The sequence below is a fragment of the Pseudorca crassidens genome, chromosome 7 (assembly GCF_039906515.1).
Source record: "Pseudorca crassidens isolate mPseCra1 chromosome 7, mPseCra1.hap1, whole genome shotgun sequence".
Taxonomy (NCBI): domain Eukaryota; kingdom Metazoa; phylum Chordata; class Mammalia; order Artiodactyla; family Delphinidae; genus Pseudorca; species Pseudorca crassidens.
The window spans coordinates 31,748,841-31,765,231 of NC_090302.1; positions in this window are offsets into that span (position 1 = coordinate 31,748,841).

Genomic DNA, 16,391 nt, shown 5'->3' on the forward strand with positions numbered 1-16,391 from the left:
CTTTACCTCAGAAAATTCACTCATGAGCCTTCCTGTCTTTCCATGCCCTGCAACCTCCCTCCCCTGGCCCCCTGCCACGGCACAACACAACCACTCTTCTGATTTCATAGCTTGGTTTTGTCTGTTCTTGAATTTCCCGTAAACGGAATCATATAGTTTATACTGTTATGTATATCCATTTTTCATTCCTTTATATTGCTGTGTAGTATTCTGCTGTATGAATATACCACAATTTTTGATAGACAGTTGGGTTGTTTCCAGTTTGGGCTATTATGAATAAAACTGTTATGAACATTCCTGTACAAGTCCTTTTTTGCACTCATTTCTTTCAGGGATATGCCTAGCAGAGGAAATGCTTTCTCATAGGAATTTCTCTATTATGCTGCACATTTCACATTGTAGGAAACTACCAAGCAATTTTTCAAAGTGGTTGTTATATTTTAGGCTCTCTTCCACTACCCCACGTCCTCACAAGTACTTAGAATTACCACTCAAATTTTAGCCATTTTGGTGTGTATGGGGTGGTATCTCATTATGATCTCAACTTGTTGAGCATGTTTTTATAAGTTCAGTAGTCATTCAGATATCTTATTTTGGAAAGTCTCTATTCAAATCTCTTGCCCATTTAAAAAATTGTGTTGCATTTTTATAACTGATTTGTGAAAGTTCTTTATGTATTCTACTAACCTGTCCTTTGATGTATTTCTTGTGAACATATTCTTCTAGTCTGTAGCTTGCTGTCTCACTTCTTTAAAGCACCATTTAGCATGAAGAAATTTTTAATTTTTATGAAGTCCAAGTCATCAATGATTTCTTGTCCAGTTAGTTAATTGCATTGTAAGAAATATTTATTTGCCTACCCCAGGGTCATGAAGAGGCATTTCCCTATGTTTTCTCCTAGAAACGTTATAGGCTTATTTTCACATTTATGCCCCTATTAAACTCGCCTTTCCTAGAATTCTGTACATGTAATCATAATCTTCAGATAGTATGTAAAGCCTTGGGAATGGATAAAATCACACAGAGGGAGTGTAGAGAGACAGGAGAGGAGGGATCAATATACACCAGTTGAATTTCCAACAGCATTTTACATGCAATTTGACTAGCTGATTCTAATGTTTGTCTGAAAGGAGACTTGCTCAAGAATAGTCCAAAGACTTTTGCAAAGAACAGATTGGTGGAGTTTGCTCTACAAGATGTTAAAGATATGTAATTTAAAATGTACATTTCTGTGAAGAAATGGACAATTTTAACAAAGGAACAAAATAGAGTTCAAGCATAAATAGAAATATTAAGCACCGGGGGGAAAGGCTTTACAAGTCCATAAATGGTATTGAAACAGCTATCTATCCATTTAGAATAGAAATAAAATTCTTACCATACACTAAGACAAAAATGAATTCTGTGTGGATTATAGAGCTTAACAATAAGGATTTATACAAGTACTAAAAGCAAATATAAGAAATTTGTTTATAATCTTGATTAATACTTTATGCAAATGCAAAAGACTGACAATTAACTATGTAAAAATTGTCTTCTGCATGAGATCATAAGCAAAGTTAAAGGACAAACAAATTAAAACAATGAGATACTATTTTTCAGGACCAGATTAGCAAAAATGTATTAATCAAAAACACCCATCGTGTGACAAAATGGATACCTCAGTACATTGTTAGTGCACGTTTATATTGATATAACCTTTTTGGAGACCAGTACCTAAGAGTTAGAATTTTAACTATGCAATCCTTTCAATCTAGAAGTTCCACTCCTATGTATCTATTCTAGAGTAATACTTACACTTGTGCACCAAAAGGCACATATGAGGGAGTAACTGGAACATTCATGTTGATAAATGGTGTTTAAAAAGCTATAAAGTAACCATACTAAGTAATAATGTATTACATTAAATCTACTGTAACATCAATTGTAAGACCCAGGGGAGAATTCACATGTTTATGATAGTGAGTCTACTAATCCGTGAACATGACATCTCTCCATTTATTTACATCTTGGTTTCTTTTATCACATTTTGTAGTTTCAGCATACAGATCCTATATAAGTTTTGTTAGATTTATAGCTAAGTATTTATTTTCTTGGAGCTGTTATAAATGGTATTGTCCTTCTAAAAAAAAAATCGTAAGACCACCTTTTTTAAAAATTTATTTTATTGAAGTATAGTTGACTTACAATACTGTGTTAATTTCTGCTGTACAGCAACATGATTGAGTTATACATATATATATACATATTCTTTTTCATATTCTTTTCCATTATGGTTTATAATAGGATATTGAATATAGTTCCTTGTTCTATACAGTAGGTCCTTGTTGGTTATCTATTTTACACATAGTAGTGTGTATCAGTTAATCCCAAACTCCTAATTTACCCTTCCCTCCTTTCCCCTTTGGTAATCATAAGTTTGTTTTCTAAGTGTGTGAGTCTATTTCTGTTTCGTTAATAAGTTCATTAGTATCATTTTTTTTAGATTCCACATATAAGTGATATCATATGATATTTATCTTTCTCAGTCTGACTTACTTCACTTAGTATGATCATCTCTATGTCCATCCATGTTGCTGTAAATGGCAATATTTCATTTTTTATGGCTGAGTAGTATTCCTTTGTGTGTATATATATCCCACATCTTCTTTATCCATTCATCTGTTTATGGACACTAAGTTTGCTTCTATATCTTGTCTATTGTAAATAGTGCTACTATGAACATTGGGATGCATGTATCTTTTCAAATTAGAGTTTTCGACGTTTCCACATATATGCCCAGGAGCGGGATTGCTGGATCATATGGTAACCCTATTTTTTAGTTTTTTAAGAAACTTCCAGACTGTTTTCCATAGTGGCTGCACCAATTTACATTCCCACGAATAGTGTAGGAGAGTTCCCTTTTTTCCACACCCTCTCCAGCATTTATTAAATGTAGACTTTTTGACATTGGCCATTCTGACCAATGTGAGGTAATAGCTCATTGTAGTTTTGATCAGCATTTCTTTAAAAAGTGTTCCTCTAGGGCTTCCCTGGTGGCGCAGTAGTTGAGGGTCCGCCTGCCGATGCAGGGTGACGGGTTCGTGCCCCGGTCCGGGAGGATCCCACGTGCCGCGGAGCGGCTGGGCCCGTGGGCCATGGCCGCTGAGCCTGCGCGTCCGGAGCCTGTGCTCCGCAACGGGAGAGGCCACAACAGTGAGAGGCCCGTGTACCGCAAAAAAAAAAAAAAAGAAGTGTTCCTCTATTATACTTTCTAGGATTTTTCTACCAAGCCACTGACACCCATTCTAAGTTTTTGACACCCGTGTAGAGTCAGTTGTAAGAGGTGTTCACATTAAAATGTGAAAAATTGTATGTTTAAAATTGATGAAATATGTGTGTTATTCAGCAATATCTCTTCTGGTACCTATTATATGAAAAGAACAATTTACAAAAAATACATAAAATATAATTCCATTTATGGAAAAAAGCCTGTGGTAGACACTATAGATTGGCCCCCAGATCTATTCATAATTCTCTCTTCTTTTTAACTTCTAAGAGCTTTATTGAGATACAATTTACAGACCATGCAATCCATCCATTGTAAGTGTACGGTTCGATAAACTTTAGTAATTTTATACTGCTGAGCAACCATCACCACAATCTAAAGTAAAATGCTTCCATACCTACTAGTGCTAGAGGGAGCTCTCTGGGGAACACGGGGGAGTGCTGGAAAGTGGGCAGAGACTGGCTGAAATTACAGGGTGACTTCGGGTTTGAGGAATGGTGGGGACAAGCTTCCATGTGGAAGGAATGACATAAAGCTTCAGTTCAAAATATTTCTTTTTATTTAATCATTCAAGAAATATGCATTATGGGCTTCCCTGGTGGTGCAGTGGTTGAGAGTCCGCCTGCTGATGCAGGGGACACGGGTTCGTGCCCCGGTCCGGGAAGATCCCACATGCCGCGGAGTGGCTAGGCCCGTGAGACATGGCCGCTGAGCCTGTGCGTCTGGAGCCTGTGCTCCGCAACAGGAGAGGCCACAACAGTGAGAGCCCCGCATACCGCAAAAAAAAAAAAAAAAAAAGAAAGAAAGATGCATTAGTGACTACCATATGCAAGCCCCCAGGAAGCAAGAAGGCTGCATTCCCTGTCCCCGTCTGTAGGTGTAGAAGGGACAAGCATTAACAGTGCACTGAAATGAGTATAATGGAGTAAAAACTTGGGTAGGGGGCTTCCCTGGTGGCGCAGTGGTTAAGAATCCTCCTGCCAATGCAGGGGACACGGGTTCAATCCCTGGTCCGGGAAGATCCCACATGCCGCGGAGCAACTAAGCCCATGAGCCACGACTACTGAGCCCGCGCTCTGGAGCCTGCATGCCACAACTACCGAACCCCGCACACCTAGAGCCCGTGCTCCGCAACAAGAGAAGCCACCGCAATGGGAAGCCCGCGCACCACAACGAAGAGTAGCCCCCACTCGCCACAACTAGAGAAAGCCCATGCTCAGCAACGAAGTTCCAATGCAGCCAAAAATAAATAAAAATAAAATAAATAAATTAAAAGTTAACAGAAAAGGAGTCATTATAACATTGTTCCACACATCGATTTTTTACTTAATAGTATACCTTGGAGATCTTTACATATTAGTATATGTAAAGATATAGGATTCATTTCTTTTTTTAAAAAAATATTTATTTATTTATTTGGCTGTACCAGGTCTTAGCTGCGGCGTGCAGGATCTTTTTTTTCAGTTGTGGCATGCAGGCTCTTAGTTGCAGCACACGGGATCTAGCTTCCTGACAAGGGATCGAACCTGGGCCCTCTGCATTGGCAGCATGGAGTCTTAACCGCCGGACCACTAGGGAAGTCCCAGTATTCTTTTCTTTTTAATGGATTCATAATATTCCATAAAACGTAATGTATTGTACATAATAAGTACAACCATTTACTCTACATGGAATATCTTGTATATAAAATCAGTTACATCCTCTAACGTTCCGTTAATATTCTTCTAATGACAACTTTTAGGTGGTTTCCAGCGTTTTGCTTCTACAAGCTTTGCCCACACTAAACATCCTTGTTCATATATCTTTGTGCATATGTGCAAATACTTTTCTTGGACAGATTTCTAGATTTTGAATTGAGTTAAGGTATATAGGCACTTAAAATTTTGATGACCACTGTCCAATTTCCCTCCCAAAAAGCTGCACCAATTTACACTTCCTTTAACAAAGAATCTGAGTGCTTTTTTTCTTCACTTCCCATAAATACTGGGTATTATCAATGAAAAAAAAAAAACTTCGCCTGCATGGATAACTAAAAATGAGATCCCATTATTTTAAATGGCATTTTCCTAATTACTAGTAAGAAGGACAATATTTCATAGCTTAATGATCATTACAGTTGTCTTTTTCAAGACTATTTTTTGGTTACTTTGTGCGTGTGTGTGTGTGTGTGTGTATAATCTGATAATTGTCTTTTTTTTAATCTGTCATGATATCTTTTCACTACACCAAAGCTTGAAATTTTTATAAAATCTAATGATCAATCTTTTTATTATGGATTTAGGGTTTAGTGATTTTCTTAAACATTACATGGCCAAGAAAATATTGTTTTATATTTTCTTTCTAAGGTGTTTTAAAAAAAAATTTAGATGTTAGGTTGGGACATAAATAAAATTTTGATTTTCAAATCCATAGCCAATGATCCCAACATTATGTATTGAATCATCTTTTCCTTCATTGACTTGAAATGTCACATTCATCATGTACTAAATTCTGATATATATACACAGATATTTGTGTATATATACAAGTATGCATATATATACATATATGTGTGTATATATATCTGTGTGTGTGTGTGAGTGTAGAGATCTCAGATCTCTTACTGCAGGAGAGTAATTACCAGCAGCTCTCAGGTAGGAGATAGGCCCCAGACTGAGCAGCTGCAGCTGGTCTCACGGGGATGCTTCCAGGTGGGATACCAGTGGGGGCATTGGGCCCTGATTGGGTGCATTCTTGTGGGTTTCCAGTCCAACACATGTGCAGAGAAGGCCCTAGGTCTAGGGGAAGGACAGAAGGAGGGAGAAGATGCCAATTGGAATCCATCTTGGCTGAGAGATGCCCAGTACCAAATGTGGAGATAATTGGCCAGAAAAAAACCTGGAAAACTGCCCCTATATAAGCAACTTAAGCTGCTCCTATTGCAGGCAACTCTGAGCTCATCTGTGTGCTCTTCCACACATACTTTTCTTCTTCTACAAGTATTTTGCTTCTAATAAACACTTTTGCTTTTTTCACAATCTTAGTCTCTCTCCTGAATTCTTTCTTCAAAAAAGACAAGAACCGAGGTCCTTCTTCCAGCTTCTTACAGCTGGAATCATCTCCACCTCTTACACTCTGAAATCCATCATCTTTTTTGCTCTGAGGCCTCACTTCCCACGGGTTGCTCCTAGTGACTGAGTATCTACTAAGGTAGGTCTATTTCTGGGAGATAAGATGCCTCTGACAAATCACTTTGGCTGGAAGACTCCCTGTCGACCTGTCAAAACTTTTTATTTTTCTTCAGCTTTATAGAAGTATAATTGACAAAATTGTAATATGTTTAAAGTGTACAATATGATTATTATATAAATAATAATAATTTTATATAAATTATTAATTTATATATTAATTTATATATTAATTAATAAATAAAAATAATTTATATAATAAATATCTTGTGCATATACCTCCAGCTGAACTTGTTTCATAAAAATATGTATTATATATATGTATATGTGGAAAGAATTCCCACCATTGAGTTAACACATTCATCACTTTACATATTTACTTTTTTTTTTGACTGGAACACTTAAGTTCTACTCTTTTAGCAAATTTCAGTTATACAGTACAGTATAATCAACTATAGATACCATTTTCTACATTAGATCCTCAGACCTCATTCATCTTATAACTGAAAGTTTATACTCTTTTATCAACTTCTCCCTATTTCCCCCACCCCCGTCAGCCCCTGGTAATCCACAATTCCACTCTCTGAAGCTTTCTTAGAACTGCATTGCAGGCTAAGACCTTCCTCCCTTCCTTCTCTCTTTCCCAGGGTGGGGGGATGGGGGTGGTCTGCATTGTTGTCTGACTGTGCATTCCCGGTCCTCTTCCCTCACTCTTAATTTTTCCTCGCAGATATTTTCCACAGTAGATGGTAGACAGCTCATATTTTGGTTTTCAGAGGATCTGGACTAACACTGTATACATGGGTCTCTTTGTTTCATTGATCTATTTCTCTGTTCTAGGTCTGTTATCACAGTTTTTTTTTAAATTTATTTTATTTTATTTATTTTTAGCTGCTTTGGGTCTTCGTTGCTGCACGCAGGCTTTCTCTAGTTGCGACAAGGGGGGGCTACTCTTAGTTGCGGTGCGCGGGCTTCTCATTGTGGTGGCTTCTCTTGTTGCGGAGCAGGGTCTCTAGGCGCATGGGCTTCAGTAGTTGTGGCATGTGGACTCAATAGTTGTGGCTCGTGGGCCCTAGAGCACAGGCTCAGTAGTTGTGGTGCACGGGCTTAGTTGCTCCGTAGCATGTGGGATCTTCCCAGAACAGGGCTCGAACCCGTGTCGCCTGCATTGGCAGGCGGATTCTTAACCACTGCGCCACCAGGGAAGTCCCTCACAGAGTTTTAATTACAAATATACCGTAAAGCTGTAATTACCATAATTACAGCTTTATGGTATATTTTGAAATTCAGTTGAATAAATCTCCTACATTGTCTTCTTTGTCAGAATATTTTTGTCTATTCTTGTGCATATACTTCCAACTGAACTTGTTTCATAAAGATTATTTTCTTTTCTTTTTCTTCTTCTTCTTTTTTTTTTTTGCGGTATGCGGGTCTCTCACTGTTGTGGCTTCTCCCGTTGCGGAGCACAGGCTCTGGACGTGCAGGCTCAGCGGCCATGGCTCACGGGCCCATGTGGGATCTTCCCGGACCGGGGCATGAACCCGTGTCCCCTGCATCGGCAGGCGGACTCCCAACCACTGCGCCACCAGGGAAACCCAAGATTATTTTCTTTTTAATTAAAGCATGCACATGATGACAAAAGGCTACGTAAAAAGTAAGTTTCCCCTCCCATCTCTGACCCTCACTTCCAGAAATTCCCTTCTTAGAGGAAACTATCTTTACTAGATTCTTCTATATCATTCCAGAAACATCCTAGATATACACAAGCATGTGTGTGTATATGTGTGTGTGTGTGTGTGTGTGTGTGTGTATACATATAAATAGGTATCAATTCCTATACATATCCCTTCGTTCTTGGTCCATATTGTAGCGTAGTATGCACTCTGTTCTGTACTTTGCTTTTTTCATTTAACAATAGATCTTGGAAAGCTTTCAATGTCAATATTTATAGTTCTGCCTCATTCTTTTTAATAACTACTTAGCATCCTATTGTTCCCTCCCAATGCACATTTAAGTAGTTCCGAGCCCCTTGCTATAATGAACAATGCTACAGTGAATCAAAGGAACATTATTTTATTTTATAATAATAATAATTATTATTATTTTGGCTGCGTTGGTCTTCATTACTGTGTGTGGGCTTTCTCTAGTTGTGGCGAGCGGAGGCTACTCTTCATTGTAGCGCACGGGCTTCTCACTGCAATGGCTTCTCTTGTTGTGGAGCATGGGCTCTAGGCACGCAGGCTTCAGTAGTTGCAGCACATGGGCTCAGTAGTTGCGGTACGCTGGCCCTAGAACACAGGCTCAGTAGTTGTGGCGCATGGGCTTAGTTGGTCTGCGGCATGTGGGATCTTCCCAGACCAGGTGTCGAACCCGTGTCTCCTGCATTGGCAGGTGGATTCTTAACTATTGTGCCACCAGGGAAGTCCCTCAAAGGAACTTTAGAATCATCTTATCAAGTTCTATTCTGTAAAAATCCAACCAGGATTTTAAGGAGAGTTGCCTTGAAATTTATAGATTTAATTTGGGCAAAAGAAACATCACTATATTTGGGTCTTCCAAAGAAGGTCATGTAGAATGTCTTTCTCTCCATTTAGTTAGAAGGAAAAAAATTTACATCCTTTGGCCAACTTTTATAGTTTTTGTAAATATAGGTTCTTGCCCTTTTGTTTAGATTTCTTCCTGAGTTTTTGTTTTCTTTGCTTGTTGTTTTTAATGATTACCACAATAATTTTAGTGAACATCCATCATATCATACAGATACAAAATAAAAGAAAAAAATGTTTTTTCTTTGTAATGAGGACTCTTAGGATTTACTCTGTTTTTTTCTCTTTTTTTGTGGTACGTGGGCCTCTCACTGTTGTGGCCTCTCCCATTGTGGGGCACAGGCTCCGGACATGCAGGCCCAGCAGCCATGGCTCACGGGCCCAGCCGCTCCGCGGCATGTGGGATCTTCCCGGACCGGGGCACAAACCTGTGTCCCCTGCATCGGCAGGCGGACTCTCAACAACTGCCCCACCAGGGGAGCCCCAGGATTTACTCTTTTTAAAAAGTTTTTAAATTTTTATTGAGGTACAGTTGATTTACAATATTTTATTTGTTTCAGGTGTATACCATAGTGGTTCAAATTTTTTATAGATTATACTCCATTTAAAGTTATTATAAAATATTGGCAATATTCCCTGTGCTGTACAATATATTCTTGTAGCTTATTTATTTTATACATAGTAGCTTATACTTCTTAATACCCTACCCCTAATTTGCCCCTCCCCCTTCCTCCTCCTCGTTGGTAACCACTAGTTTGTTCTCTATATCTGTGAGTCTGTTCTTCTTTTGTTATATTCGTTTGTTTTATTTTTTAGATTCCACAAATAAATGATAACATACAGTATTCGTCTTTCTCTATTTGACAAGGATTTACTCTTTTAACAACTTTCATGTGTAACACACCTTAGTGTTAATTATATTAACCATGTTGTACATTACTCCCCTGGTATTTATTTACCTTGTAACTGGAAGTTTGTACCTTTTGACCACCTTTATCCAATTCCCCCTCCCCCCTCCTTGCCTCTGGTAACCACAAATCCGATCTCCTTTTCTATGGATTTGTTTGTTTACTTTTTGAAGTATAATTGACCTACAACACCATGTTATTTCCTGGTGCACAATATAGTGATTTGATATGTCTATACATTTCAAAGTGATCACCGCAATAAGTCTAGTTACCATCTGTCATCATACAAAGATATTACATAATTATTGACTATAATCCCCATATTGTACATTTCATACCTGTGACTCATATATTTTGTAACTGGAAGTTTGTACCTCTTAATTTCCCTCACTTATTTCACTCATCCCCTCACATTTCCCCTCTTGCAACCACCTGTCTGTTCTCTGTATCTATGACTCTGTTTCTGTTTTGTTATTTTGTTCATTTGTTTTGCTCTTTTAGATTCAACATATAAGTGAAATCATACAGTATTTATCTTTCTCTCTTTTACTTATTTCACTTAGCATAATAACCTCAAGGTCCATCCATGTTGTCACAAATTGCAAAATTTCATTCTTTTTTTATGGCTGAGTAAAATTCCCTTGAAAAAATATAAATAAATAAATATGTATATCTCACATCTTTTTTGTCCATTCATCTATCCAATGAGTACTTAGCTGGATTCTGTATCTTGCCTATTGTGAGTAACGCTGCAAGGAACATAGTATATATCTTTTCTATTAGTGTTTTTGCTTTCTTAGAATAAATACCCAGGATTGGCAATCCTGGATCATATGGTAGTTTTATTATTAATTTTTTGAGGAACCTCCATGCTGTTTTCCATAGTGGCTGTACCAATTTACATTCCCATCCACAGTTCACGATCGTTCCCTTTTCTCCACATCCTTGCCAACACTTGTTATTTGTGGTCTTCTTGATAATAGCCACGCTGGTGAGGTGATATTTCATTATGGTTTTGATTTGCATTTCCCTGATGATTAGTGATATTGAGCATTTCTCATGTGCCCGTTGGCCATTTGTGTGTCTTCTTTGGAAAAATGTCTATTCAGATCCTCTGCACGTTTTTTTTAATTGGGTTGATAGATTTTTTTTTTTTTTTTTTTTTTTTTTTGCAGTACACGGGCCTCTCACTGTTGTGGCCTCTCCCGTTGCGGAGCACAGGCTCCGGACGCGCAGGCTCAGCGGCCATGGCTCACCGGCCCAGACGCTCCGCAGCATGCGGGATCTTCCCGGACCGGGGCACAAACCCGTGTCCCCTGCGTTGGCAGGCGGACTCTCAACCACTGTGCCACCAGGGAAGCCCAGTTTTTTGTTTTTTTGATGTTGAGTTGCATGAGTTCTTTGTATATTTTGGATATTAACCCCTTATCAGATATATCATTTACAAATATCTTCTCCTATTCAGTAGGCAGCCTTTTCATTTTGTTGCTCATTTTGTCTGCTATGCAAAAGCTTTTTAGTTTGATGTAATTCCATTTGTTTGTTTTGCTTTTGTTTCCCTTGCCTGTGGAGATAGATCCAAAACAATATTGCTATGACTTATGTCAAAGAATGTACTGCCTGTGTTTTCTTCTAGGAGTTTTATGGTGTCTTACATTTAGGTTTTTAATCCATTTTCAGTTTGTTTTTGTATATGGTGTGAGAAAGTAGTCCAGTTTGTTTCTTTTGTATGTAGCTGTCTAGTTTTCCCAACACCATTTACTGAAGAGGCTATCTTTTCCCCCTTGTATATTCTTGCCTCCTTTGTCATAGATGAATTGACCATGTAAGTGTGGGTTCATTTCTGGGCTCTCTATTCTATTCCATTGATCTATGTGTCAGTACCAACCCCACCCACCACTATGTTATACACCTGAAACTTATAAAATATTTGCCTGGTGTTGGGTGGGGTTGGGTCACAAGGCAGCTGGCTGCAATGCCCTGGGGGTGGTCCCCGGGCTATTGCTGGTCCACTGGTGGGCAGAGCCAGATCCCAGTATGGCTGGCTGCAAGGTAGGGTGTTTCAGAGCTAGTGTCAGCCTGTTGGTGGGTGAGGCCATGGCCCGCAGGTGTCCTGGGGCTGGTGTCGGCCTGCTGGTAGGTGGGGGTGGTTCCTGACACAGCTGGCTGTGGACTCTGAGGTGTCCCCAAACTGGTGTCAGCCCGCTGGTAGGTGGGGCCAGACACTGAGGCAGTTGACTGAGGGGCCAAAGGTGTCCTGAGGCTGGCGTTGGCCTGCTGGTGGGTGAGCCTGGTCTTGAGATGGCTGGCTGAGGGGTTGGGATAGTCCCAGGACTGGTGTTTCCCCAGTGGTGGGTGGAACCGGGTCCTGGGGTCTCTTGCTGCAGGGTTCTGGGGTTCCTGGAGTTGGTGTTGGCCCACTGGTGGGCGGGGCTTCTTCCCTGGGTGGCTGGGGCCTCAGTGGCAGCTTGTCTGCTGGTAGGTGAGGCAATATCCCTGCCTGGTTAGCTGCTTGGCCTGGGGTGTCCCAGGGCTGGTGCTAACTGCCCAATGGGCTATGCCAGGCCGGCACTGATAGAGGGAGGATTCCAAAATGGCTCTTAATGGCATCAGTATCCTCATGGTGGAACAAGCCCCCAGAATAGTTGCCTCCAGAGTCTGTGTGGCCAGGGGAGTCCCAGTTGCCTCTCTCATTTCTGGGAGGCTCTCCAAGAACAGCAGATGGCCCCTTTCAAATTAATGTTTCTACTCTGGGTATAAGAGTGTGTAAAATTTTGCCCATGTGCATATTAACCTATTTGAACCATCATGTGTTCCATATATTAGCAACAAACAATCGGAAAAGCCATATAAATATGGCATCTAGCTCCTCTGTATCAAGATGTTAGAAGGAGAAAGGGTATGGAGAATCACTCGTGGAACATTTTTGTGGGCCGGGCCTGAAAGGAGGTGTACATTACTTCTGCTTATGTAAGGGTAAATACAAATCTAACACCTGTGCTGGGTTATCTGTTGCCGAGAGAAGACAAGATCTTCAACAGGGACTATGCTCCAAGTTACTCTGTTCCTGAATGCCGTAACTGGATGCAACTTTAGGATTTCTTCATTGGATAAGGGTTGAGAGTGTTCTGTGTTGGGGAACACGTGAATCTCATATTCAGCAGATGCAGAAGTTAGCTAGTTGTTTATCAAACTAGAGGAATTAACAGCTCACCAAAGTAGTATGAAAATGGTCTGAAAATTATTTTAAACTGGAAACATCTGAACAATCAGCGGCCACAGAAAGAAATATTATCTGAACTTAAGCAGAACCTCTAGAAAATACAGCTGCCATTGACCCTCCTCTGAGAAAGTTTCCTTCTTGGAAAAAGACTGACCCTTAGCATTAGGAAGCATAAATTCAGCTGTCATTAATATCAAAAAATCCAGTAGAACCTTCCTTTTAGTGGGAAACATACTTTCTCACTGAAGCCCTAAAACAGCCTCCTTTTTAAAGCTGGTATGTAAACGTTTATCTCTGACCATTCAGGGAATTACTCACTGCTGAGTACTCTTGAGGCAAAATAAACTTTTCTTTGTTAATCTGTCCATTGTTAGTTAATTTAATTTGAAGTCCCACCCCAACCAGTAACCACTCAGACCTAAATTGGTAGAGAAGTTTTCCTCCCCCGCAAAACCCAGGCCCTTATTTACCTGGGCATACAGTTTAGCTATATTTATATTCCTCCTGTAGCTGTGGCCCTGTGACTGTGTACTAGCCAATGGAACATGAGTGTTGAGGAAATAATTAAAATTAAATTTACTGTCAATCCAGGAAACATCTCACAAAGGTACTTCAGAAAGAAAAAAGTTTTATTATTGAATAAGCATTAAACCATGCTTGTCACAGTAAATGGCCAAATAGATTGCAAAATCAAAAAGAATTCTTGTCTTTTTATATACACATGTTAATTATCCTTATCAAAGGGGAAAATAAAACTTCTCAAATCTTTTCAACAAGTGGGGAGTCACATCTTGTAGCCAAGCAGCTGGGCTAGAACAGGCAGCTAGGAAATCATGCTCTTTGAGGTTCACATTTCAAAAAGTTGGCTCCAAGAAAGAGGTTCCTGAGATGCAAAACTGGCAAGAAGCTTATTTAGCTTTTAAAAAGATTTACATACATCTCTAGGAGACAGAGAAAGCATTTACAGCTTCAAGTTTTCTAAAGGAACTTCTAAAATGAAGGAAGATGGAGAAATTTCTTTCTCCTTTTTGGTACCAGCGAAATTTTTAAATTAAATCAATTTTTTAAAATTTTAGATTCATATTTACTCTTAGGTTTTCAGAAGTAATGTGTACTTCCTGCAGGCCTGGCGCATAACTATGTTCCACGAGAGATTCTCTACAATATCTAGTCATCAAAAAATATTTTTTAAATGCTCAATATCAGGGACTTCCCTTGTGGTCCCGCGGATAAGACTCCATGTTCCCAATGCAGGGGACCTGGGTTTGACCCCTGGTCAAGGAGCTAGATCCTGCGTGCTGCAACTAAGACCCAGTGCAGCCAAATAAATAAATATTTTTTAAAAAATGCTTAATATCAGGTATTAGTAAATATACCACATACGATTGCTTTGTAAAAGTCAAAAGCTTAAAATTTAAGATAGATATACTCTGTTCATTTTGTGAATGTTTGTACAATGTGCAAGGGAGTTGAAATGGAACAGTGTAAAAATCCTATAATATAGTTGGGTTAATGGGATTTCTAAGTGAAAAATACAACTGTGTGATTCCCAAGAGGCCCAAAAAGAACTTGGGAGGCTGCTGTTTTAGACATGCTAATGTGGCCATTATCAGTCTGAGGAGGGAGGTACTAGAAAATTATTGCACAAATAGTTTACACTTAGGAGTTTTTTTTTCAAGCTACATTTTAAATTCCATTATGGTGAATATTTAATTGTAACAAAAAAATAGGTTGTATTTGCATTAGCATACCCCAGATAACACCTAATTGTCACATAAATTTCATTGAAAGGCAATATTCCTACTTCATTAAAATACTTGCTACAAGAATTCTGTGATGAAATAATTAAACAAATTTCAAATAAGGGTTAGTAGATAAGTTTATTGTGCTGGGGAGTGTTGTGGGTTCAGGAAACAGTCACAGAAGTCTAGTTCTATAATGTGTTTTAAAGTATTTCTCTTAGGGCTTCCCTGGTGGCACAGTGGTTAAGAGTCTGCCTGCCAATGCAGGGGACACAGGTTCAAGCCCTGCTCTGGGAATATCCCACATGCTGCGGAGCCACTAACCCCGTGCGCCACAACTACTGACTGTGCTCTAGAGCCCACGAGCCACAACTACTGAGCCCATGTGCCACAACTATTGAGCCTGCATGCCTAGAGCCCGTGCTCTGCAACAAGAGAAGCCCGCGCACCACGAAGAGTAGCCCCTACTCCCTGCAACTAGAGAAAGCCCACGTGCCGCAGTGAAGACCCAACACAGCCAAAAATAAACAATAAATAAATAAATTTTAAAAAAGAGAAAATATTTCTCTTATAATCATCATTTATTTTTACGTGCACCATCATTTTTTTTTTTTTAATTTATTTGGTTGCACCGGGTCTTAGTTGAAGGAGGCGGGCTCCTTAGTTGTGGCATGTGAACTCTTAGTTGCAGCATGCATGTGGGATCTAGTTACTTGACCAGGGATCGAACCCTGGGCCCCCCGCAGTGGGAGTGCAGAATCCTATACACTGAGCTACCAGGGAAGTCCCTATGTGCACCATAATTGATTTTAAAAGAAATATGGTGCTTTCCTCCTCATAGTCTTTTATATTGATTGTGTTAATTATAACCAGGGTCTGTAAAGTCATAGTAGCTAGTTAAATATTTCAAGATTTATGAATAAATTTGTTTGATTTCCCTTAATACATTTAGAATGAATAGATAAAAATTTCTACACCAAATGAGGTAACAAGCATTCTAATATTAAAGTTAAGAGTTACATGACAATAACTCCATATTAAAGTAGACTCTCAGGATTTTCCTGGTGGTCCAGTGGCTAAGACTCTGCGCTCCCAATGCAGGGGCCCCAGGTTCAATCCCTGGTCAGGGAACAGATCCCACACGCATACCACAACTAAGAGTTCGCATGCCGCAACTAAAGATCCCGCACGTGGCAACGAAGATCCCATGTGCCGCAACTAAGACCCTCACAGCCAAATAAATATTTAAAAAATAAATAAAGCAGACTCTCATATGGAATTTGGCACAAAGTACACTCTTGGCAAATGTCAGTTTCCTTCCTTCCTTCTTCTCTCCTCTATATTACATTGATTTTTTCTTATTGCATATGGTATTTTTTGGTTTATTTAAAGAAGTAAAATTTCAGCGAGCATTAAGCACACATATGATTATCACCCAGTCATCCAACCCTCCTGGATGACCCAAGTTGAAAGGAACACAATTTGATGCCTGAGAAAAGAGAGGAAGTGAACTGTAGAGTAAGAGATGCAGACACTTGTT